We start from the raw sequence: 27,819 nt of genomic DNA, 5'->3' as shown, positions 1-27,819 counted from the left end.
GCCCTTCACCAGTCTTTCTCGAATTTCCTCTCATGTCTATCAACAACCTCCTGGTGCAGAAATCTACACTGCACAAGTTAGGAGCCTGCAAGGGCGGGCGGTGTTACAGTCTCGCTCTTTCCATCTTCCCCTTTTACTCCACATAGTTTCAAAGGTCCACATGGCCCTGGTTTTGACCAGTTTTCCAACAGTTTCAACGTTATGTATTTCAACTTCCCCAGTTCACTGGCGTCTGCACCCGTTGCCGAGTGTGGGTGGCGGAGCCCTGGGTGACAGCACTCGGGACCACGCACCCATACCCTTCTTTATGCTCGTTGTCAGCCAGTTGCCAAGAGCAGTGGAACAGACACAAGTGGGGGCTGTTTGGAGCGGGAGTGAAGAGCCTGCAAGGCCCGGGAGAGCGCGGATTCCGGAGTAGGGAGGCGAGGGGGCAGCGTGGGAGACCAGAGGGAAAATGGGCTGAAAAGCCAAGCAAAAAAACAACGTAAATTGGGCTTTGCTCTGGCTTTACAAAGGCAGAGATTGTCGAGCCCTCTGACTGTCTTTGTGCCTTCTTTATCCCGTCCTTTGTGAAATAAGCCGTTTTCTGCCCCCATTGCAGGAGCCTAGGCTGTGGGCGACTCGCTAGCACTGCCCTGGGCCTCCAAGCTCCCTGCTCGCTGAGCCCAGCGCTGACACTCACAGGAGCTGCGTTCGCCGGATCCTCTGAGAGGCTCTGCAACGATCCCGATCCAATTCAGCAGCGTTTTAAAAGGTAGCCGAGTGCAGATGCTTTTTCTTGTCTTTTTCATTCTTTCATTCTCTGTCTTTTAAAATTTTAACAATAATCTATCGTTTCCGCGTGGAGGGTCTAAGAATCTTCACTGGGTTTAATTTAGGAATTTCAAATTGGGTTTCTCAAAATTTGAATGTGGTCCCCTTAATTGGTAATCAAGATTGCGGAGTTTTCCAAAATAGCCCTTTTCATCGTATGTAATTAAAGATCCACGAGCTTTCCAAAGAAGCTCTGGATTTTCCACGGTTCAAATCTATATATTTTTTCTCTCTCTCCCTCTCTCTCTCTCTCTCTCTCTCTCTCTCTGCCTCTCTCGTGCGTGTGTGTGCGCGCCCCTGTGCGTGCGTTTTCTTTCATTTCTGGCATTAGGAAACTCGTGCAGGGCCACTGAAAAGTCAGGGGAGGCTCAGATGTTATTTCCCACGGATTCCTGTTTTTCCAGAAACGTTGTCACCAAATAAGTATGAGACTGTTAATTTGGAGAAACAATTAGCCCCTACAAAAAAAAAAAAAAAAAAAAAGAAAGAAAGAAAGAAAAAAGAAAAAAAAAGAACCGGAGGGGAGAAGGCTAGGGTGGAAGACAAGGAAGCTGCTGCTTGGATTCGCTGGTGGAGGAAAGTGCGACCTGGACCTAGGCTTGGGGGCTCCCGTCCCCTTACTTCAGCACCAGAGGGGATGGACAGCGTCTCCGGACTGGGCTGCAGCCACAGGGACGGAACTACGCTGCCGCCGCCGCTGTCCTTGCCACCACTGTCGTCGCCACGGGCAGCTGGGCTACTTGCTCCTCGCAGCTAAAAGGCGGTGCCTCCTATTACCCCCTTGCCTCCCGGCCCCCTTCCTTAATGGATGAAAAGTACCCCTCCCTCTACACCTGCTGTACCTAAGGACAGGACTCTGAGGAGTACTCTTGCTCCATAGATTAAACTCTCAGCAGCAACTTCAAGAATCATTTTTCTATAGGGGCCTGGGAGGAATTCTGGAGGAGAGTAAAGTCGAAGTTCTTAGAAGCTCTGAGAAATCATGGGCCGTGCGGTAGGGGTTGAAATGCTCAGAGGCCCACACTTCTTGAAATAAACAGAATGGTCTTGAGTGGATTGCAACTGTTTTGGAAATAGCTTTGTGAAAAGAGGGTGGAGAGCTACTCAAAATTCTACGTTAGAGAGACTGAAAAGACATCTAATTTCATTGCTCGGCAGGTAAGTGATAGCGCTATTATTATTTTTTTTAAATTCTAATGACTTGTCTTATGGTTTAACAGAAAGATCACAAGCAGTGTAATTTTTTCTGGGGTTAACGGGGAGACAAGCAATTTTGTTTTAAAATAATTGTTTCTGGATCATTGTGTGACAAGAAGAATCAAAATAACATACATGTTGCCTTACATAATTACAGTAAACTTTTAGCTGGCCATTTTTCTTATTGCTTATCTAATATCTTTTTGGATCTGTGCATATCTTGTTTATTTTTTCCCAAAACTAATGCAACCGTTTGGCAAGATAATTTTGTTTTCTTATGTATGCCATAAAAAGTGATCCTGTCTGTGTTACACAGTATGCAAGACTAAAAAAGTTAAAATAGAGAGGGTTTAACCATGCCCTCTAACATATTTTATATTGTTATAATATACTAAACTATGCATGGGAACAAATACATGTATACATATACACCAGATTTCTCACTCCATGCCAACCTCCAAGTATACCTACACCTGTAGGATCTTATGTAAGGAGACACTCATATTTTTACTTAGCACCCTCTTTCCAGCCTTTGAAAGCTCAAGATTGCTTTCTCAAACCTGATCTGCCAGAAAGCAGAAAATGAGAAGCTTTAGTGTGCCTCTTTAGGAGGCTGGATTTCAAAATCATTCTAACTTATTAGTTCTGCAAAATACATTTGTCAGTGAAATCCAGAAAGTGATAGGGACCAGTAGGTTCCCGAAAAACCATAAACTTTAAAATGCTAATTAAATCTGTTTTCTGTTGATTCTTATTTCTAGTCTTCCCCTGGAGCTTTAAAATTACAATCTTTCACAGTGACCTTGATAAGCATTCTGCTTTAATAAAAAGGGTTCACTGGGCAAAAGCAGTTACACAAATTTATAACCCGTGCCTGACATTTCACTAAGAATCCGATCAATTCCAATGAGTACATTCAGTTCAGTGAAGAGTTTTGACTTGCAAGGATGGAATTTTACAGTCATGTAGATACTTGTGAGGAGATATGCATAATCAACTCTGTGAAAAGAGTCTACCCCTTTGAAAAATTACAGGAGATCTTTAGGTTTTAATTTTAATTTCACTGGTTGTGTGTAACGATAGTAAAATGTCTCTAATGCATATCTATACATACCTTCCTTCTCAATTTTAACACAAAAATCACTGGAGGCCGTTACAGTGGCATTCATTGGTGGGGTGATGTCCTCTTGTTTTATGTTGGCTGAGTGTAGCAATTACTCTGAGGAAAAATCATTCTTAACTGTCACCACTTACCATGAACCTGCTTGCTTAGCAGAAAAGGAGCAGAGGCATCTATGTCACTGAGCTCCTTGGGGGCTCTGTTGCCCTATATAGGACAAGAATGATTATCTGAGGAGGAGAAACATGTATCACTGATTTGGATTCCTTCCCAGAAAACCTACAATGTGCTCTTAACACAATCCTTTTTTTCCTCAGTGGGAGAGGTATGGAAGTGAAATTATCACATGGAAGACTTAATCATATTTTAAGAGAGTTACAGCATGTCGTTAGACAATTATTTTGGCTGTCAATTAATTAACACAGAGGGACTCCCCTAGTCAGTAGGGCATAAAATGTAAGCAGAGAATGTGTTTCAAGAAGCACTCCTCTGTGTAAATGGCCGCAGTTCCCTCCTCAGGGGCAGAGGGGGCAGGCTTTCTCTATGTGTAACTGAAATCTCACAAAGTGAAAGTTACCTTTGCCTAATCCCTTAGGAGATTTAGTCACAGAAATACGTAACTCTAATTCACCCCAAACTCATGAAAGTGCATGGAAACCCTTGTCAATCCTTATCTGTAGGGAAGTGTCCTTACATTGAGATAGAGTTTGGGAAAGCAACTTAATGCCTACCTAATGCTAATCTCTAATTGTAAAGTAGATAGTCAAACAAACAAACAAAAAGGGGGTAGTGGAAACCAATCTTCATTATTGCACAGAATCACTTGTCTTTAAAGAAAAATCAACATTTTATTAAGGGATATCTGTACCCCACTAAGGACATCTATTTGCTTTGATAGTTATTTTGTTTTGCTAAAGAAAAAGGATGCATGAGGTCTTGGGAGTACCAAACACACTATCTTTTCCCCATTAAAAAAAAAAAAAAAGTTTTCTTGGATAAGACTAAGTGTTGTTGGCTGTTGCTTACATTTGAGACTCAAAAGAAAAAAGTGAGATGGGATTACATAATCTAGAAAATGTAAAGTATATATAGGACCAGAGGATAATTTAAAATGAGCCCTGGAATCCATTCAATTGCCTTCTTCCAAAATGTTATAAAAACACTTCTTGATTAATTTTTGCATAGACTATATAAATATTACTTGTATATTCTAATGTAATTATTAATACCATGAAATCGTATTGGATTTTAATGCTCACAGTTTGCCTTTGGAGTTATTTACTTGGGTTTCAACCAAGTTCAAACATTTATCAAAAAATATAAAAGTGAAAAATGACTATTGCTAATATTTAGTAATTGGCTGTTTTTGACCACTTAAAGATTTATAAATTCCAAGCAGCTAGCCTGCTTACTCACCTAGTTCTGTTAAGCAAGACAAAAGCCACTAGGAAAGAAAAAAGCATATTGTAAGCTAGAAATTATTTCCGTAGTACTCTCACCTTCCCAGAAATCTGTACAATGTTATAGAATAGAATTCAAATGGAGAGAGATCTCTTATATGGTGTTTTCTTCCTATTTAGCTTAGCAGAGTGAGAACATAGCATGTGTTGGAAGAGACAACATCCTGTGGTAAGAAACATGTTACACATCATGTTGTAGGGAAACAAGTACTACTTGACAGTCAAAAGATCAGAATTTTTTAACTGCTGGCCGTAAGATCTTCTACAAGTCACTCAATCCACTGCAGCTGAATTTTTCTTCCTTAAATTTGGAGATTCTTTACTTTTCAATGAAGACACAATAATTTACATACAGCTGATACCTGAACACTCATGAGATAAGTGAATGATGCCTACTTTGTGGGATACTGGAAAGTCGAAATTCAATGATTTTGAGAGTGTTTTGGAAACAAGTGTTATATCTGTGAGTTATTATAAATAATTTCCAATAGCATTCATTCATTCATCAAAAAAATCCCACTAATTACTAAATAACAGGCACATCCCTTATACTTAACAACTCTCAGCATAGGGAATATAATACTTCCCTGATAATTCAGCAGTCATTTCCTTTACATCTCTTAATGGTATAAATATAAGTGATATTCAATGAAGGTGGACTTGGTTTCAAAAATATTTTATTACTCAGAACTGACACCACATTCTGTATCAATTGGACAAACTTAGTTGACCTGAGTTTATTTCAACAACTTTCATTTTGACCATCAAAGAATCTATCACGTCGTGTCATAATTTTCTAGTTTATAAAGGAGGATTAATGTTTGTCATTAGTGATATTGATAAGGAAACTCATAGGATGAAATAGACTTCGAAACTCCATATCCTAAAACATGCAGAAAGCATTGTGATTTGACTGCTGGCTTGTGAGCATGGAGTGAAATGTGGACAACACGCGGGCTGATCTAAGGGGCTAGCCTGGAAATGCTGTTAAGATGTTGTTTTGATTTAGTCCAAAGCCTAGATTTGATTCATAGGCCTCTTTAGGACATCTCTTTAGAAAACCGAATAAGCAGTATTTCATTGCTTATTTGCTTTTCTTAGTTGGGTTTTAAACGTCACTATGATTTTTTCAGTGTAATTTATCAACATTTGGTCTGTATAGATTTCTAGACTATCACTAAAAATATACTGACAGTGTGCTTAGGAAATATAAGTCAATGTTTGGTGTTACAGTTATTTCCAGCATTGTTTTGTGGTTAAATTATATAATTGCACCAGAGATAAAAAATTATATCATCACTTACTTAGTAATATAATTCAGATTTTTTTTTTGGTCAAATACACACACACACACACACAAACCCAGAAACAGTCAAAAACATAAAATGAAAAAGAACTGAGAGTAAGAGGTCATTAAAATAATGTCTTGAGGCCAGAGAATTTATCTTTGAATTATCCTTAAATTTTCATTGTGAAGTTTCTTCAGCACGTTCTACACACTGAAAGAGTCAGAAAATCATTTTGGGTCTCCTGAATTTGGTCTTCAATTTGTCAGCAAAGATAAAGTGATCATGTTATATTTTTTTTCAAAAAGAGCATCATTAAATCAATTCATTTGAATACTTGCTTATTGTCACTTCATCATATGTAATGTACATACTTGAAGATATTTTTAAAATTAAAAATTGTGAAGTAATTATATGCTCTATGTTTAACAAATTTACTCACAATTTCGGTCTAAGATTTAGTTTTTTAAAAGAATAAGTGCTTGCCTGGTAAATTCACGAAATAAGCTAATAGAAAATAGGAATCTTTTAGAAATGGCGCCAAAATTTTAACAATAATGTGTTACTTATATAAAACTATGAAAAGGCCAAGTACAGTGGCTCATGCCTATAATCCCAACACTTTGAGATACCGAGGCAAGAGGATCACTTGAAGCCAGGAGTTCAAGACCAGCCTGGGCACCACAGTGAGACCTCGTTTCTTCAATAGAAAAAAAAAACGTAAAAAATAAAAAAATAATATCTGGGTGTGGTGAATGTGCCTGTAGTCTCAGCTACTCAGGAGGCTGAGGTAGGAGGATCACTTGAGCCCAGCAGTTTGAGGCTGCAGTGAGATATAATCACATCACTGCACTCCAGCCTGAATGAGATTCTGTCTCAAAAATATATATATATTAAAAATAATAAATTTTATTTGAATCTTCTCAAGGGGAGCCACAGTGAGAAATAAGTATGTGAGATTAAGAAATTTAGAGTGTAGATGAGAAAAGAGTATTTTATGGTTAAAAATGCATCCAGTACACACAAAATCTGAGGTTCAACATGGTTTGTCATCAATTGGTTGTGTGGACTTGGGTAAATCACTTTATCTTAATTTAACTGCTCATCTATATCCTTAGTCCTGTTGGTAAATCATTATTATGTCCATGAGAAAATAAACAATGTCTATGTTTAGTTGAACTCATAAACTTTCCTTCCACATCTGTCATGCCATTCTTCTTGAAAATGTTTCCGTGCTCTCATGGTGGAACATACATGGGATTTAGAATCAGACTTAAGTTCGAATCCTGTTATAGAAATGGCATTAATGACAAAAACTTGGACAAGGAATGTGAAGTCTCTAAGTCTGATGTCCACTGCAGTGTGTTGCTGGGAACAGTTAATGAGCAAATTGTGTACAATGGCTAGTACATTGCCAGGGATTTGTTGAAGCTGGTGAGTGTTATGACTTAGCCTGTTAGACTAGTCTGTGCACATGGCTCTGATCAACTACCGCTCTCTCATTTCTCCAGATAAATCCCCCATGCTTTATATTCTCTTCCAAACATACTATCCTCATCACCACATAGTTCTTTTGTTAATGCTTTGTTCTAGACTTTCCCTTTTCTGTTTTCTTATTCAAACCTATATCTCTTTGCATAGATTGTAAATTCAAATGCCCTCAGGGTGCAGGCAGTTCATGTAAGGAGGGAGGCTAGCCAGTGAGATCTGCATCACACTGCAGAAAGTGAGCCCGTCAAGAGTCCTCGACTCAGCTCTGCTCAGTTAGAACAAAACGTGAGAACTGAAAACAGAGAATTTTGTGTGAAATCTACTTTTTGTTTTACCTAATTTAATTGTTAAAATTTTGCATGTAGCGAAACAGACTACATGCTAGATTCCACACATAGCTGCCGAACCTTTTCGTTTCCCATTTCAATGACATTTAATAGAAACCCTAAACTGAGATATTTAGTCAGATTTTTTCCAGATCTTTTTGTTTTTATCTAGAAATGAGACAATGAACCACGACTTGATGAAAAGGTTCATCTTAATATGTTTTTACAATTTTAAAATAAATAAACCTAAAAAATAATGAGTGGCTGAGATAAAATAGATACTTCATGTTTTTGAATGGGCAAAAGTTTTGTGGGGAAAAATTAACTCATAGAACAAATAGGAATGAAGATAGGTCAGTAATATTACATAATATGTTTTATTCCAGCATCTTTTCCAGCTACGGTTTTTGCCCCTCATACACATGCAACAGCTACAATAACCCAGATAATAACCTTGATTAACAGTGAGACTAAGAAAAGAGTATTAGTTATTGACTAATATCTGCAAATATCCCTTCTTCCCAGAATACAAATTTTCTACTTTTGTGCCTACTCATATGTGTAAAAACAGATAATTTCTTTAGAAAATTATTTTTTACGTTTCATCAGCAAATTATAACACACTCTATAGAATATTCTGTTGGGTTTCACAAATTGGAGGCAGATGTCTTATTGTATGTTCGGTGATGTAAGTCCACACACCCACACAACCGCACAAACACAGGGATGGATAAGATTATGCTTTGGTTTGATATATGGCAATTTTTTTTGTAATTTTTTCTTTTCTAATCCTTGTTAATAGTGACTGTGCCAAAGGGAAAAACAATTCTGCAGTTATTGATGGAAAAAAAGGAGCTTATTTTGCCTAATTGGTATTTGTATATTTTAATTTCTTTTTTTGCTAGAAGTGACAAAATCCCAGCTTAAAGTGGCTTAATCCAAATAAGCAACTAAATAAAAAATATATTTGCAAAAAAGAATTACTGGCTTATGCAGTAGCAGATTATAGCAGGTATGGCTTGATTAAAGTGTTCAAATACTATCCGCATTCTTCAGTGTTGTCTTCATTCCAAAATACGGTTTGCCTACATGATAACATTTGCCTCTTTCTCTGTTCTCACTGTCTTTCTCCCTCACTCCTGTCTATGTTTCTGTTTCTGTCTGTCTCTTTTCTCCCCCTCTCTTCTCCATCTCTTTCTCTGTCTTACTCACCTCCTTACCAGTTATAGGTCTACAGTGTTTCCTTCCCAAATCCAGTTCACTTCCTCAATAGTTCCAGTAGATGTACTGGGATTGACCAAGGGAATATTACATATTGGGCTGGATCTTGAAGTAAGATGGGCTTTACAAAACCACACTGATTGAGGGGTATTAGTTATTGACTAATATCTGCAAATATTCCCTCTTCCCAGAATACAAATGACTAGCATAGTGCAGTTTTCAGCGAAAGGTGAGACTACATTAAAGGATAGAAAAGAACAACACTTGTCCTCTACAATACTAGCGAAGAATCTACCCAAGATTTCTAAGTCACTGAATTTATCTACTGCTGAGGGAATACTCAGCAAAAGTGGGCTCATTGGCTTGTTGTTTCTCTAAAAGCTTTTTTTTTCCTAAGGAAAGAATGTCTTAAGATGAAATGTTTGACTTTAAATGTAATTAACATATCAAAGTTTTGTGGGTGTCCTTTTACTATATTATTAACAAATGAATAATATGAAAAGGACACACAAGTGGATTAAAAAATCATTGGGGATAAAAAAATAGTTACTCCAGAACAGTTATTTTTTCTATATTTGGTGACTTTTTTCAGTAGTTTTAAATATTTCCTTATTTAACACATGGTGAAGCCTGTTCCAGCTTAGCTAGACTATTTCCCTTTTGTTTTCCTGGTCTGGTTTTAATCTTGAAGAAGTAAAACTCCCGAAAGTAGATTAATCTACTTGTGTACATTTTACACCATTATTATAGATGAGCCAATCAAGAGTAATACAATAGGGCACACTTAGAGTCAAAGTAAGTCAGATTGTGGTAGTTTGTCAAATTCATTAACTTCATAAATTAACTTTATTTTTCTCTTCAAACACATCTTTTTCTCAACTTAAGAATCCTTTTAAGCAATTAGAGAAAACTAAAATATGTCCATTATCCACCTAAGTCATTTGCTTTTATTTTCCATATTGTGTTCTTTTCCAAGAAATCTCCTTGAAGTTGGAACTAGAAGTTTCAGCATAAAGTCTTCATAGGGCGTAATAAATGCATTTGGGAAAATGTAACCCTACACTTTAGTTTCCGTTCATAATACTATTTTCTCACATTCTATGTGTTATTCATGATTGTTAGAGTCCTGTTTTAGGGAATCTCATGTGATTCTCACAGCAGGACTAGGAAGCTGACTTTTTCATTCCTGTTTTGCAAATGGAACAATCAAGCTCCAGGAAAGTTAAATGCTTCTCTATAGATTAAGTCAAAATTGAGATTTAGGATCAATATTTAATGCTTTTCTATTCATAAGTGGTTTAGGAAGAAAAACTGCCTCTCTTCTTATAACACTATTATAGGCTTGACTTGCTTTAGATTGCAGTAAATAAATAAAAAACAAATAAACAACAACAACAACAACAACAACAACAAACAGAACAGCTGAATTTCATTGACTTTAGTTTTACTAACTAAGTAACTGGAGGCGTTTAGATTCTCAAGAATCTTGAAGGGTTCATGTGTTATCTTGATCTTAATCTTATACAAACAGAGAGGTTTTTGTACAGCATAATCACATGTTGAAAGTCATATTTTACAAGCTTCAGGGAACCATGGTGGACCAGGGTTGATTCTATTGCAGAATTCAGACTTGAGATGATGAGAGCTGGACCTAATTGGGTGAAGGTTAGAAATTAGCCTATTAAAACTAAATGACTAGATGTTAGTGATGCCACTATCAAATAAAACAAGAATCAGGAGGAGGCCAAATGAGTTAGTGTTTTTGTGTACTAGGTAAATGCTCACATATGTAAGTGTGAAATACGCTTCTTTGGAAGGAAAGATGTGATATCTGACATGGGACATGTCAAATGGATAATGAGAGGACATAACAGCCAAATGCAGGTGAAGAACCCATTAATTTTAGAAAGAGGGTAAAACCTGACCTATCTAACTCAGAGCTACCGAAGTGGAGATTACTGCTAAAGCTATGAAAATTTATTAGCTATTTGAGAGAATAAAAGAAAAACAATTGTTTACAGACATAAATATCTTTCAAAAGTAAGAAAAAATAAGGGAAAAGAAGGTCATAAAAGAGTCGTAGAAAGTGTAGGGGAAAGGTATAAAGGAAAATGCATTGAATTCTAACAAACATACCATGGCTAACAGTGTTGATACTGCACAGAGGTGAAAGGAATGGATGTTTGAGGTTCCTTTGGGTTTGCTCAAAAGCAGATCACGGGGCATCCTGGAGAGAACGATTTCTGAAAAACAATTAACATAATGTTTGGACTGTCAGATCCTCAAGATGAAATCAAGGATAGACAGTAGAAAGATCACGTTCGTTCTAGGAAGATAGTAGGGATTAGAAGGGATTTTGTGAAAAGGAAAAATCACTGCAGAATTATTGCTGACAATGTGTGTTATCTCCCTTATTGCTTCCGGTTTACAGCCTGCTTTAGAATTAGGTGATGCTGCATTTCTGGGAATATGAGTGCTTTGTTGCATTTGATCAGATCAGGTCTGTCTGTGGTGATTAAGGTCTAGTGATTGGAATTATAAATGAGAGTATAGTCAACCAAAAAGATACACATACTACCTGGGAAGACATCTGTTTAAAGTTTTCTTTTCTCCACCTCATTATATATTCAATTTTAAGTGATCATGTAAAATATGCATAAAATATACCCATAAAATAGTCAATAGTTGCTCATTTGTTTTAGCCACTGAAAATTGACTGAGTTCTCCACTTGGAACATGTAAGGTAGTGTTGACTTTACTTGAAGGGCTGTGTCTCTTTTTATTTTATCATCCTATTATATTCTCTTCTACGTGATTTGTCTTCTCTGCCTTTCATGTTGTGTACAATTTTCATATTTTTCTAAAAGAAATTTTGGAGCATGAAGAATGCATACAAGCGGTCTGCAGACCCATCTAAACTTTGTTAGTAGACCTTATATCTCACTGCGGCTCAATGACCTGGAAGATAAACTGGCCCTGTTTGTTCCATCAGAACAACAGGAATTTCCCGAGTTCAGGCAAACAGAAGTTTGCTTTTGTCTGATACTCAAATTTCTCTCTCAATCACTCAGATTCTCCAGATAATTGCCTGGCTTTTTTCTTGGTACTAGAGGAGTGAATTATCTACTTTCTGGAGGCCAATTAAGTTTTCTAAACCACTAGTGGGCGTTTCAGCAAATTACCTTTTCAGTGCACTAAAAAGCTCCTCAGTAACCCAAAATAATTAATGTACCACCAACCAGTGGGCAATTTATTCCCTCACCACTGATGAGGGCAGACAGTTTAGAGCATTAATGGGAGCATTTACATTGAGTCACAGTGAAGTATGGAGTCACTGAGCCTTTGTGAAGCTAACCCATGGAGGGTGAGGAGGTGTTTATCACTGTGGAGAAAGGAGGAAGGACAAAGGAGATGATCCCTACCCTTAAAAGCTGTAGATAATGCTGTCAGCCATTATCTGGATGGAATTCCTATATCATCATCTGTATATTTGGCAATAATAGGCAAGTTAACAACCCATGGTCATGAATAATTATCTGGTTTTAGAGTTGTATAAAAGTATTCTTTGTGAAATAATCAACTCTTTTATTTTTTCATGTACTGACCATTGCTATTTTTATCCTGGTCCTGTTTGTGAAATGGGATAATTTATTTCTGTCAACTAAAAAAAATCAATGACTTGGATGTAAATGAACCTACTACATGTAACTGGTTTTGGTTTTAACTCTTCTCCTGTTTTTCTCCATAAATGTACTGATAAATGTAATGATTCGTGTCTACTTTATTAATTACTGCTATTTCCTGCTGTGGTTGATATTCCACCTGAAATATCTGGAAATTCAACTGAAAGAATTGTTTAAGGCCCTTTTTCTTAGGTCTCATGAATCATATTTCAAGCAATATATGCATATTACTACATACCATTCTACCGAATAACTCAAAGATATCCCACCTTGTTTTTAGGAGATATTGTCAAAAACACTGACAAATACCAAAGATTTCCTAGTCATGCTTACGAATTGATAAAATTGTTTGGAGAACTAAACAATTCTACTATGTATAATTCAATGTTGGGATTTTGTTAAAAAATGTAATTCCTTTAAATCTTACCCAATCTTTATTTCTGTGAAACATTTTTGGGAGGAGAAAATATGGATAAAATAGGCCTAATAGTAGAATAATCAATTAAATGAAGCCTAGAAATTATTTACATTATTTTTATAAGCATATAAAGTCTTCAATAGCCTATTTTCTTCTGAGGAGAATTAACAAAATTCCAAATGAAATACAGTCTCTTCCTTCAATGTGTACTTCCAGAACATTTGCATAAGATCTTCACTGTAATGAAGCCAAATTACTCAGCCTTTTCACGTTTATAAAGGATACATGTTAAGACATTGAGTCCTAGGAGGAAGATGGCACTTAAATAAATGAAAGTTTTGAGCATCAATCTCAGACTATATTATAACTGTTCCTAATGAACATGGAATTTAAACAACTGGAACAAGTCCAATAAGGAGAAAAAAAAAAAGGTTTGGCATCTGATGAGTTACTTAGCATATCTTTTTGTAAAGAATAAAAGCTCTCTGGCTTCCAACAAAGAGTTTGTGAGCTGTATGGCAGTGTTTTGAACAAGGAGATCATTTATAAATGCTGTCTTTATTTGGGAAATAATTATGGGATGCAGCTGCAAGTTTTAATGACTTTTAATAAAGTATGTTATAAAGTGAATTAGCAATAAATGTCTAACAGATGATACTGAATCAAGACATTAAAGAACATCATTAGATCTATATCTTGGATTGCTAAAGCAATAAATGTGTTTTTGTTAATACCAGTGGTTTTTTAATTCTCTAGGACATTTTGAAGGAAATTTTAAGGCAGGTTAATTTTTAATGAATAGGGTTAGTCTATCAACTAGCTCTGCTAGCCCAGTACAATTTTAGATATATAACTAATAGGGTATCAAAGCTGAAAACTCTTAAATTTCAACAATATATAGAATTATAAAATAAGTTTCACCGATAGTATCTGAAAATACAGTATTTCAGCCACTTAAATTATTATGACTTTCATAAAGAAAGGTATATGTACTTTATAGAGGAAAAAAAGTTTGTTAGAAAATCTGTGTTCAACACTTGCTTTGCTGGCATTACCACGACTAAATTTCAATGTCAGGTGGTCAGAATACCAATGATCAGGGGCAAATACAGATAATAACCCACACTTCCTGTTTGTACAAGTATTACTATGCCACCTCAGTATGCAGAATAATGCAGTACAAATTCGTTTTAAAAGCCAAGTTTAGTTACCAACCTCCAGAGGTGAGCAGAGCCAGGCTAACATAGCTTTGTGATACCACTATAAGCTGGCTTTGGAAATGTACTCACAGATGATCAGGTTAGGCAGCTGACCCTCAGAATGTCTGCAATTTGTTTCAAGTTTCAAATTTAGTTTATGAGGGAGTTTAGACATTAATTATGTTTTATTTCATGATGATACTCCAAAAAGGCTAAAGAAAAGTTGAATAATGTTTAATGGGTACCTCTGTATGTAACCACAGTTCAGGGCAAATGAGCAACCTAGGATTCTGAGAAACAAGAGAAGAGGCAAGTTGTAAGTCTTGCTTGACTTCTCAAATGATATTCAATCATGGTTGAATTCCCTTCATAGATGCAGCTATTGGCCAGGTGTAGTGGCTAATACCTGTAATCCCAACTCTCAGAAAGTCTGAGGCAGGAGGATCGCTTGAGGCCAGGAGTTCGAGATCAGCCTGGACAACAAAGTGAGACCCCCATCTCTACAAAAAGTAAAGTAATTATCCGGATGTGGTGGTGTGTGCTGGCAGTTCCAGCTACTCAGGAGGCGGAGGCAGGAGAATTGCTTGAGCCCAGGAGTTCAAGGCTGCAGTGAGCCATAATCGTACCACTGCATTCCAGTCTATGCAACAGAACCAGAACCTGTCTCTAAAAAAGTAAATAAATAAAATAAACAAATTACAGATGCAGCTATGCACAGCTATGTTATATTTAAATAATTACTTGTCTTTTAACTTTTTACTTTAATTATAAACTGAAAGAAGGTTGCAGACATAAATTTATCATGAAACCTTCTCCAACTTCCTTAATGATAACATCTTACATAATTGTAATACAATACCCAAACCAGGAATTGATATTATACAGTATTGGCAAATACACTATAGCCTTATTTAGATTTCACCAGTTTTTACCTGAACTGATTTGCCTGTGTGTGTGTATCTGTCTGTCTGTCTGTCTGTCTGTCTGTCGCTGTGTGTGTGGAGTTCTGTGTGGTTTATCCCATACTTAAATTTGTATAACCACTCTCACAGTCAAGATATACAACTGTTTTAGCACCACAAATAAACTTCCTTGGTTTATCTGGTACAGTGTGATTCACACCCAGCTACCCTGGAAACCACTGTTCTGCTCTCTATCTCTACAATTTTGTCATTTTGAGAATGTTACATAAATGGAATCATATGGTATGTAGCATTTGAGATCCATTTTTTGCACTCAGAGTAAACTATCCAAATTGTTGCCTGTGCCAGTAGTTTATTCATTTTAATTGCTAAGTAGTATTTTGTGGTATTCCAGCTTTTCCAATCTGTTTGCTCATTTAGTGATTGAAGGACATTTAGGTTGCTTCCAGTTTGGGGCTACTGTGAATAAAGGTGCTATGAATATTCATGTACAAGTAATTGTTACTAAGTAATAGAGAACTGGAATATCTCCCTGTGAGCACACTTGATCACTTAATAGGACGTAATGACAATATATTTTGAGAAGGTAGGTAGACCAGGTACTAGAGAATGACTTGAATCAGTCATACTAAGTTTTAAACTATGGTTTTCATGGATGGATGATGGTTTTTTACTGGTTGCATTTTCTCTATTAGTTTCAGATATATAATACTGTAAAACAATAATAATGTTCTAGAAATTAATGTAAAATTTAAACAAATCAATAAACTTCCCACACAAGTATCGATTTTCTAAGAAGAGGTTCTAGGTAATGTCATATTTACTTGATTTTATAATTACCCATATGTTCTATTACCAAAAAATAAATAGGTTTGTGAAAGGTAACAAAAAATCTACACACAATTTGTAGAAGTATAATTTTTTTACAATTTATATTTTTTAGAAGTTCACAAATATATTTATAAAAAGTGGAGCATATATTGTGCCATAAAGAAAACTATGCTGAACTTCAAATGATTAAATTTCAAAGACCATGATGTTATATCAATACAGTTTAATTAAACATAAATTAATTAAAAATAACTAGAGTTTTTCAACAAATGCATATGAAACAACTGAACATTCACATGCAAAGAAAATGAGTCTAGACATAGACCTTAACAGTCCTGACAAAAATTAACTTAAAGTGAACCATTCATCAAAATGTAAAATTCAAAACCACTAAACTCCTTGAAGATATCATAAGAGAAAATATAGATGACCTTTGGTATGGCAATGACTTTTTGGATATAACATCAAAGGCATAATCCTTCAAAGAAATAATTGATAAGCTAAATTCATTAAAATTAAAAATATCTCCTCTGTGAAAGGCAACGTCAAGAGAATAAGAAGACAAGCTATGGAAAAGGAGAAAATACTTGCAAAGGATATATTTAATAAAAGACTGTTATTTAAAATATACAAAGAGCACTTCAAGCCCAACAATAGGAAAATAAACCAACCAATTAAAAAATTGATAAAGGACCTTAACAAACATCTCAACAAAGAAGATATGCAGGTGGCAGATAAGCATATGAAAAGATGCTCAACACCTTATGTCATTAATAAATTGCAAATTAAAACAACAGTGAGATGCCACTGCACAACAAAAAAATTAGAAAATTAGAATGGCCAAAATCTAAAACACTGACAATACAAAATGTTGACAAGAATGTGGGGAAACAGAAACTTATCCATTGCTGGTAGAAATGCAAAATGGTAGAGCCACGTGGAATACAGTTGGGGACTTTTTTACAAGACTAAACATACTCTTAGCATACAATCTAGCAATCACACTTCTTGTTATTTACTCAAATTATTTGAAAACTTACATCCAGCAAAACTGGCTCAGGAATATTTATAGCAACTTTATTCATAATACCAAGCTTGGAAGTAATCAAAATATTCTGCAGTAAATGAATGAATACATAAACTCTGATACTTCCATGTAAGGGAATACTAAAATAAATGAGTTAAAATAAATGAGTTATTAAGCCATGTAAAGACATGGACTATATGTGAAATATATGTTAATATTAACTTACTTCAGAAGTTGAGAATATATTTTAAATATTAAGTTACTTATATATTATGGTACTAAGTGAAAGAAGCTAACCTAGAAAGGCTACATATTATATTATTCCAACTATATGACATTCTGGAAAAGGCAGAATTATGGAGACAGTAAAAAACATAATAATCATAATAAATTATTGATTGCCAGAAGTTAGGGGGAGGGAGGGATAAGTAGGCAGAACATAGATTTTTATCACAGTAAAACTAATCTGTATGACACTATAATAGTGGACAAAAGTCGTTATATGTTTGTCCAAACCCACAGAATGTGCAGTACCTAGAGAGAACCATAACGTAAATGATGGACTTTGGGGCTGGGAGTGGTGGCTCGCGCCTGTAATCCCAGCACTTTGGGAGGCTGAGGGGTCAGATCACAAGGTCAGGAGTTCGAGATCAGCCTAGCCAACATAGTAAAACCCCGTGTCTACTAAAAATATAAAATAATAATAACAAAAATTAGCTGGGCATGGTGGCGTGCACCTGTAGTCCCAGCTACTCGGGGGGCTGAGGCAGGAGAATCGCTTGAATCCTGGAGGTGGAGGTTGTAGTGAGCCGAGATCACACCACTGCACTCCAGCCTGGGCAACAGAGTGAGACTCTGTGAGACTCTGTCTCAAAAAATAATCAATAAATAAATAAATAAAAATAAAAAAAGATGGACTTTGGGTGAAGATGTGTCCATGCAGTTTTTTTTGTTTATTTTGTTTGTTTGTTTCTTTTTTTTGAGAGTCTAGCTCTGTCCCCCAGACTGGAGTGCAGTGGTGTGATATCAGCTGCTCTTTGCAACCTCTGCCTCCTGGGTTCAAGCGATTCTCCAGCCTCAGCCTCCTAGGTAGCTGGAATTACAGGCACTCACTACCGTGCCCAGCCAATTTTTTTTATTTTTAGTAGAGACAGGGTTTTGCCATATTGGCCAGGCTGCTCTCGAACTCCTGACCTCAGGTAATCCTCCCACCTGGGCCTCCCAAAGTGCTGGGATTATAAGTGTGAGCCACCACGACTGGCCAGAGATTCTTAGACTGTAATAAATACGCTACTCTGCTGGTGTGCAACAAATGTTGATAGTAGGCTAGGTTGTGGGTGTGGCAGCTCAGGAGCTATACAGGAACTCTCTGCACATTTTGCCCAATTTTGCTCCCAATGTAAAACTGCTTTAAAAAATAGTATATTTAATTTTTTAAAAATTAGAAAATTTTCATGTTTGTAAAATTAAGAAATGCTTTTCCCCAATGCAAGAAAAAAATAATATTTTTTAAATCAGAAAATATTTTAAACAAAAAAGTAATAAAATGTTATACATATGATCGTTTAGGACATGGATAATTTATAAGTAATTCTCTAGCCTTAAATATATTTTTGGAAAGAAACAAAGAATAAAGATGACTAAGCATCCATGTCAAAAATTTTAAATCTAAAAATAATCACAGTGGAATTGGACAAGAGGCTATAATTAATATAAGAATGTAATTAATGAAAACAAGCACAAACATAGTATAGGAAAACAAAGAAAAAGCTGGCTTTTCAATAGACTTATATGTGAACAAATTATGGTAGGACATCAAGAAAAAGGGAGGACTTAAATAACTAATAAAGAAAATAAAATCAAGATAAAACTTCTTTAAAAGTTAGTAGTATATTGACAACCGATTCCCATCAATATTTTAGAAATTTTATTTTCAACTTATAAATTCCTAGAAAAATATAATTCATTGGAGAGGAAAGGATGAAAGCAGGGGGCATGGGATTCATTCCTCTCCTGAAGACATGATAAAGGCCAGTGACTCATCTGAATCTCTTCCTAAATATGCAGCCCCTGGCCTCTTACTCAATGGTACTTGCTAGGCGGAGAAGGCAAGCCCGCATCTATGTAGAGCTTGTGCGGGCCATCCCTGATTTAGGATTGATTATGGGTTCCCCGAAGAATGTCATAGGAACGATGCAACTTTCTGGGCTGTGAAATGGAGGTATTTTGTGAGGTAATCTGTGCATCCCACTCAGGGACATCCTCCGACCCAGTGAGTGAGGCCGGAAGGACGCACCTGGGGGACTGCCCCCCTCCCATCCCAGCCTGTGCTGCTGGGTGACAGGTGTCAGTAGCTTTATCAGGGAGGCCTGACACTGGATGAGATCCCTGAATCATGGATTTATGGTTGAGCAACTCAGCCCTTTGTTTTAGCTTATTTTATAAAGTGTTTCCTCAAACGGGCAGAAAACCAAAATAACAAAGCAAGTAAACAACTAAAACAAAACAAAACCAAAAAAGCCTTATAGGCATTAAAGTAATTAAATTGTTAGAAAAACATAAATAAACTACAAGTCCAGACTGCTTCGAAAACAATTTATACCAAATAGCCAAGAAAAAAATATCCTGGAGATTAGGACAAAAAGAAGTCTCCCATGAACTTTATAAGGTTATCAAATTTTGAATTTAAAACATAGCAAGAAATAGTATGAGAAAGACAATATATAAAATAGAAAACCACATCCAGGAATAGTAAAAAAAATCATTCTTTGTGCCTTTTTTACATTTATATCAGTGAGGCAAGGTTATTCTATTCAAAAAGTAATAAAGCAATTAGCACTATTAATAGATTGTGAGAATCACACTATAACCTCAATATATAGGTTTTTATTAACTAATTAAAAATTATTCAAATTCCTGATAACATCTAATAATCTAGCAATCTAGAAATAAAAGAGGACTTTCTTAATCTGATGAAGGAGATATATAATATATATGTGTGTATACATATACATGTGTGTAGCATATGTACATATTATACATATGTGTGTGTATGTGTGTATATATATATGTTACAGAAACCATCATTCTTTATTTATATATGTTGGAAATTTTCTATTTGAAACCAGGAACAAAGTAAGAACACCAGTAAAACCACTTCCTTTCCATATTGCATTGAAAGTCTTTTCCACCACAGTAAGCACATTAACGACAATAACTGACAAACACTTTAATGGTTAGAAAGGAATACAAAGACACCTGCCATACTTTCCAATATTTGCACACAGCGATGCTCCCAAAATGTATAAATAAGATATTAGTAGGAACACTTGAAAAAATGCTGCATGAAATATGAAAATTAAAAAATAAACTTTATGTTTAGATACCAGCAATATATACATCAACACATCTATAGCAAATGATACATACAAAATATGCAGCTTTTAATGTCACATAACAATTAAGAATGATCAAAAAGTAAGCCTACCTAAAGCAATAAGAAAAAGATACATTTCAAAGGCAAAAACTATTAAAAGACTTTGCAATCCCCCAAAGAGGAAACCCAAATGTTGCATAAAGAAAAGGTGTTCAACCTTACTGATTCTCATGGAAATGCAAATTAAAGCCATAAAAACAGATAGACAAAACTTAAGATTACTAAATGTTAACAAGCTCTGATATAGATGCGGAGCAACAGGAACTCTCATATTGCAGGTGTCAGAGTAACATTTATAGTGTGGCCAAACAACAGTTTGGCCTTATTTATTAAATTGGAATATCCACATATCCTATAACCAGGGACTGTACCCTGAAGAAACCCTTGCACATATACACCTAAACACATGTGAGATTCATAGCAGCATAGTTCATAAACATGGGAATCATAGACACTATAGACTACTAGAGAGAAGAGAGAAGTGAGGGCACAGGTGGAAAAACTACCTATTGGGTACAATGCTTACTATCTGGGTGATGGGATCCATACCCCAAACCTCAGCATCTCACAATGTACCCATGCAGCAAACCTGCACAAGTAACCCTAAATCTAAAATAAAAGTTGAAATATTTTTAAAATGTCAAAATAACCTAGAAGTTTATGAACAAACTAACAAACAAAATCAATATTGATATGTATTCATGCACTAGAATTCCATCAGCAATGGAAATGAGAGGATGATGGCTACTTGCTCAATGTGAATGAATGTTGCAATCACAATATTGAGTGAATACAACAAGATACAAAAGGAAAAGAACACATTATGATTCAATTCAAATGAATTTTCAAAACTGGCAAGAAATATTGTTTTAAGACTTATAGAGTATAGATATTAAGTAGCACCATGGTTAGAATAAGGGGGCTTCTGGCTGAATGAGGGAGGTTATGAGATTCTGGCGATATTCACTATCTTGATTTGGACAGTCATTAGTAGTTACTAGCCCTAAACACATAAAAGTATACATATATATTTTATGCATTGTGTGCACTTAAGTTTTTATAATTAAAGGAAAAAACTTATATAATTGAAGCATTAAAACAGGACAGAAAGTCCTCTGCTCACCCTTCCTCATTTCATGAAGCTTCAAATCCCTTTTGTGGAAGAGACACAGATCACTAAAACAGGTCAGTTTTACCTCAACCACTGGAGCTTACTCAGTTTTCTGTTTTAGTTCCTATCACATCTTCTAAAACATAGTAAGTGCTCAAACACATTTGTTGAGTGAGTGAAGGTCTAATACTTTAAAGAAAATTAATAATTTTTGCTCTGTTGTTTAATCCTAATGCAATTCTATTTACTTTTCTTCTAACTTTTTATTTGAAAAATGTCAACCTTTGAAAAAAATTGAAAGAACCCACACAGTGAACACATATAAAATCTTCCCCGAGATTTATTAATATTAAATAATATTGAACATTGTTATTGAATAATATATAACTTTCATTATTGATGTCCAGTGTCATATTATTACACATGGTTTCTATCCATCTCAAACTAGTCATTATGGTTTTTTTTTAAATAGTCAGAACGTATTTAATGACAATTTATCTGATCCCTGTTGTTTTTTAAAATACATTGAGATATAATTCCCATAACATAATACTTACCCTCTTAAAGTATATAATTTAGTGGCTTTTAGTCTATTTACAAGCTTGTGCAACTGTCACCACTAATTTCAGAATGTTTTCATCATCCCTAAAACAAACTCTGAATCATTAGCAGTCACTCCTCATTCTCCTTTCCTCCCAGCCCTTGGCAACCACTAATATATTTTCTATCCCTATGGACTTTCCTATTCTGGACATTTAATATAAATGGAGTCATAAAATCTGTGGTCTTATGTGATTGATTTCTTTCACTTGGCATACTCTTGCCAAGGTTCATCCATATTGTAGCATACCTGAGTGCTTCATGCTTTTTCATAGATGTATAATATTCCATTGTATGATTTTTACCACATTGTATTTATCCATTTATTACTTGATGAACATTTTGATGTTCCCACTTTTTTATTATTATGACTAAAGCTGCTGTTAACATTCATGTGCAAGTTTTTATGTGAACGTATGTTTTCAATTTTTTTGGATATATATCTAGCGGTGCAGTTGCTGGGTCATATGGACTAACATCATGAGGAACCACAAAACTGTTTTCCAAAGCAGCTGTACATTCCCACCAACAATTCATGAAGTTTCCGATTTTTCCTCATCCTCGCCAATGCTTGTTAGTGTCTGTCTTTTTTATTATAGCCATCCGAGTGGATGTGAAGGGGTAACTGACTCTAGTTTTAATTTGCATATAATTAGCGACTTTTTGATGCTTATGATTTTGGTGTCACATCTAAGAAACTATTGCCTAACTTAAGAGCTCAAGATTCATTCCTAAATTTTCTTCTGAGAATTTAACAGTTTAGCTTTTACATTTTGGTCTTTGGTCCGTTTTGAGCAAACTTTTTTATATGCCATGTTGTAGAGGCCAACTGTATTTATTTACTTATTTATTTAGTTAGTTAGTTATTTTTGCTTGTGGATTTCCAGTTGTTCCAGCACCATTTGTTTAAGAAGCTGTTCTTTTCTCATTGGATGATCTTAGCACATTATTGGAAATCAATTTGCTATAAATGTAAGGGTTTGTTTTTTGAACTCTCAATTTTATTCCATTGACGTTGATGTCCAGTCTCATCCAAATATTACACAATTTTATTATTGTACCTTTGTACTAAATTTTGAAAGGGATGGATGTGAGCCCATTCACTTTTATTCAACCTGTTTGATGCTTATTAATTCATGTGATGCATATTTATTGGTAACCTCCTGGACTTGGTTGTGGAGGTTTGGCAGGGATATCGCTACATATTTATGGTCTCTGCTTAGGTTAGGAATAACGTGGGAAAGGGAAAAGGCATAAATGTGAAAAGATAAGTAAACCTATAATTTATATCCAAGATGTTTCTTTCTTTCTGTCTCTCAACAAATTCATAACAGAAATTAAATACGCTGAGAAGGAAAAGTGAATAGTACAATCTGTGAGATGAGTGTGTGGAGGTAACTCTCTTATCTAGTTAGGATGTCTTGGCTGCTATTCAAAACATAAACCTAAATTTGACTGGGTTATTCTCTAGTCTTTATCAGGTATACCTTACTTAAATTGATACCTTCCCTGATTACACATACCTTTCCTTGCAGCAAGCATCTTTCCTGGCCATGATCACCTGTCCTGGTCATATATACTATATAGATCTATCTATCTATCTATCTATCTATCTATCTATCTATCTATCTATCTATCTATCTATCTGTCTATCTGTCTATCTATCTATCTATCTATCTACTCAACCCACCTATCTACCTATCTATTTATCATATCATTTTTGTCATATTATCATGTAGACTTTCTTTGAGAGAAAATATAATAGAATGGTATTTTCAAATTAGGCAATTCACAAAGATTTCAGCCAATTTTCAATTCAATATAAAATAACTGATGCAAGGTGAAAATGCTATGATAAAGACTAATGCGAAAGTGGAAGAGACCTCAGAGAGAAGTTGGGACTAAATTACTCACTGGAAATTATACCCCTGAAGAGTATGTGTTTAATGATAGAGTTTGCTCTGGAATGTGAAATAATTGCAAAATAAAGATAATAATTGCCATTGTCATGATTATGTCGACAAGTCCTATGACATTTCATCAAAAATACAGGTGCAAATATAAGAGCAACATGTTTGTGTATGCATGTGAAAATAGTACCATGTGTGAACAAGTAAATAAGTTGATTTAAAATCTAATCTCCATAAGAAAATGTGGGTTTCTTCATGAAACTTCCATCAGCAAAATAGCTCAAATGGGATAGGATTAGATGAGCAACCAGGAGAAAAATAAATGCTGAAACAAAGGAATTGTTTCTCTTTGAATTTGTGAGGGAAAAATGTTAAACGTGTTTTCAAAAGAAACTATTATTTATCTTCATGAGAAAGCATAATAAATCAATGCCAATGCTGATTTAGCACCAGTAATTTTAAGCCATCCCATACCATAAAGGTTGAAAAAGGCAGAAAAGGTGTTGTCTAGATCATTGGTTAATAAAACTGACCAAACAGTTGTAGGAAGCATTTGAAAGTATGAATTTAAGAACTTATTGCAGACTTGCTAAATTTTAATCTTATCTGTGGAATGAGACAGCAGCCAAGCAGAAGTGTGCGTGTGTGTGTGTGTGTGTGTGTGTGTGTGTTTGTGTGTGCTAAAGCGCTTCTGAATGTTCCGATGACATCTTCTTAGAAGAAATGTTTGGAGAGCAACCTACTCCGATGAGGACTTTGATGCATGTCTTAGGGTATTCCCATACTATTTCACTCACAAAGGGCCCCCAAAGCCATTAATTCGTTTTTTTGTTTGTTTGTTTGTTTTTTTTTTTTTTGGTGTTAAGCACAGGCCTTCAATGACTGCAGAGATGCTTAGGAAGAATTTTACAAATGGGAAATGCTGGGTCACTGGAAAAAAGTGGCTTCATGTGAGGAAGGAGATGTAAGCCAAAAAAAAAAAAGAAAAAAGAAAAAGAAAAAAAAATCATACAGCCCAGGTGACTCTATCCGAATGCACACCGGCTCCCATCTTCCCAACCCTGGTTAAGACAGACAGGAGAAATCAAACAAAGGTTTGTAGAACCCAGCTGATGTATGCTCAGCCAGGACATCTCTCCTGTGCTCTTGGCACAATCCTTTGTCACCAGCCTGCAGCTCTGGCCCAGTGTTGGAAGCCAGATTTCCCCAAACCTTGGCAACTGCAAAACCCAACACTGCAATTCACCTGATAGCCTGGCAGATGTACTCACTTACAGTCTTTCAAATTTGTATCCTAACTTCATTCTCCCTTCATCTTCCCTATTGGACTATGAGGTATAACTGTGCCTTTTCTATTTTTTAAATGCTCGGCTGCAATATCTGCGATCTTCCCTCTGACATGGATAGCAGTGAACTCTGGCATTTACATTTTAAAGGGACGAATTGATTATGTTAAAGTGAATCCAATTAAAACTAATTAAAGTTGAAACTAAAAATGTTTATGAACACTGAAAAGAATCCTAATTGGAATGGTTCACAGAGAGACTTATTCAGCAATTGTTGAGTTTCCAATATGCAAAGAACTAGGGGTCATTGCAAACTAGTGGATATAATTTAAAGGGCTTAGTGCAGACATAAGGAGTTATGTCTTAACAGAGTTAACCAAAATGTTGTCAGCTGACTTAACGCCCTTTAAAAAATAAATTTTATAATTGATTTAGATACAAAGAACATTTTCCTTTTTTTTTTTAATGTGGCTCCTCTATCTGCTTTGAAAATTCAGTGTGCTGAAAGTGTTGAAGTCCCTTTTGCTACAGTTTCCCTGTTTATTAATACGAGTTCATTTTATAGGGAATCTGAATATAAACAAATCAAAATTTTAGAGAATTGTGGTGGAAGTATCACTCACGTTTGGTAATTAAAATACAAATTGTCAAATTGGTTCAAATAAAGTAATAAATATATCAAGTACTTTTGAGAATGAATAATATAAACAATGATTTCCTCCAGAAAATTCACTTTGGCACTATTTATGCTTTTTTACAATATGCTCTGTTTTCTGTAATTTAGAAAAATGTGTCACTATTATGTAAAATTTTTCCTGCAACTTACTCATTCCACTTCCTGACTTTTCTTTTTGTACCCAAATGTTCATAGCACCCCTATCTAGTCAAAATTAGAAATAACCCAACAGTCCATCAACAAGTGAATAGCAAACATGGTACATCCACACAAGGGAAATTTTTCAAGCAAAAAACAGCAATTATGTATTGAAATACTTATTGATACATGCATCAACCTAGATGAACTTCAAAACAGTTATCCTGGCTGGGTATGGTGGCTCATGTCTGTAATCCCAGCACTTTGGGAGGCCGAGGTGGGCAGATCATCTGAGGTCAGGAGTTCCAGACCAGCCTGGTCAACATGGTGAAACCCCGTCTGTACTAAAAATACAAAAATTCACCGGACGTGGTGGCACTCGCCTGTAATTCCAGCTACTCAGGAGGCTGAGGCAGGAGAACCACCTGAACCCGGGAGGCGGAGGTTGCAGTGAGCCAAGATAGCACCACTGCACTCCAGCCTGGGGGACAGAGCTAGACTCCGTCTCAAAACAAACAAACAAACAAACAAACAAACCCAGTTAGGCTGATAAAAGAAGTCAGACCAAACAAAGGGAAAAAAGAGTACACAAGTACACATTATATGATTCCAATTCCATAAAATTCTAGAAAATACAAGCTAAACTACAGTGGAGTGGATCAGGAGCTGCCTGGGACAGGAAGAAGCAGGAATGTCAGGAGAAAGCGATGACATAGAGGCCTGCCTGGACTTTTAGGGGTGGGGTTCAGCGTGCTGATAATGGCAATGGTTTCAAACTATACACTTTAAATATGTGCAGTTTGTTATATGTGAATTATCTCCATAAAGCTGTTACAAAATTAATTTTGGCTTTTTATTTGTACTGTTTCAAGGTGAACTAGAACATTTGAAATTCTCTATGTAGCTCACATTACATTTCTATTGGAGAGTACTGATCGAGATCTAACTATGGTTTTTCAGGAAATATGAAGGACAATGAAACATGCTAACCACACCACTGGGATCTAGTCAGTTACACTCAAAATGTGGAAACCATAGTGAACAAATGATTAGGCTTTTTTCAACAACTAATGACAAGGGAAACCAGAGGTAAAAAGGGTCATGTGAAAAATACCAACCAAATGCAATGTGTAGCTTTTCAGACTGTGATTTTACATTTCCTTTTAGAGTTATTCAGCGGTCTTGGTGGCAGCCAGTTCTCTTTCCTTTCTCCTTTCCTCTCTTCTTTCCTGCCTTCCTCCCTCCTTCTTTTGAGTTCCTTTTTGAAACATTATTCCTGTCAGATCCACAAGCTAATATTTTTGGCATAGTCATTGACTTGTCCCTCCCTTCTTTTCTTTATCCTATCAGTGATCAGTCTTAAATTCGGCCTTGTCCTTATCTTTGAACCTGCCTCTCCCTTCCCTGGCTACAAAAGTAGCCTCATTATTGGTTCCCTGACTCCTTTCAAATCCATGCCATGCCACTCTGTCTTATTTTCTGAAACCCAAATTCTAATCCTTCCATGACTTTGACTATTAACCTCCATTGGCTACCCACAACTGACCATGTAATTCCTTGGTGTAATTTGTAAAGCTATTCTCAAGCTGAGCCCAATTGTCTCTCGAATCTCATATACGATCATTGCCCATGATGTGTTCCCAAATAACAGGATCAGCTCAGTGTGT

General features: G+C 35.8%; 1 protein-coding gene across 6 annotated transcripts in view; it reads left to right on the top strand.

Moving 5' to 3' along the window:
* Nucleotides 1–315: 315 nt before the first annotated feature.
* The window catches only part of SNTG1 (syntrophin gamma 1), an 880,400-nt gene continuing 852,896 nt past the window's right edge, over nucleotides 316–27,819 (top strand). For 5 of the 6 annotated variants that reach the window (XM_055349267.2, XM_019032962.4, XM_055349266.2 and 2 more), the window contains exons 1-2: nucleotides 316–754; nucleotides 1,145–1,971. The gene's annotated coding sequence lies outside the window, so the exon portion shown is untranslated. Of the gene's footprint in view, nucleotides 755–1,144; nucleotides 1,972–3,646; nucleotides 4,760–27,819 lie in introns of those variants that run through there. The other variant, XM_063709288.1, reaches the window with a different exon arrangement.

The sequence above is a fragment of the Gorilla gorilla genome, chromosome 7, assembly GCF_029281585.2.
Source record: "Gorilla gorilla gorilla isolate KB3781 chromosome 7, NHGRI_mGorGor1-v2.1_pri, whole genome shotgun sequence".
NCBI lineage: Eukaryota > Metazoa > Chordata > Mammalia > Primates > Hominidae > Gorilla > Gorilla gorilla.
The sequence above is the reverse complement of the archived record's forward strand: the minus strand, read 5'-3'. Positions and strand labels throughout refer to the sequence as shown.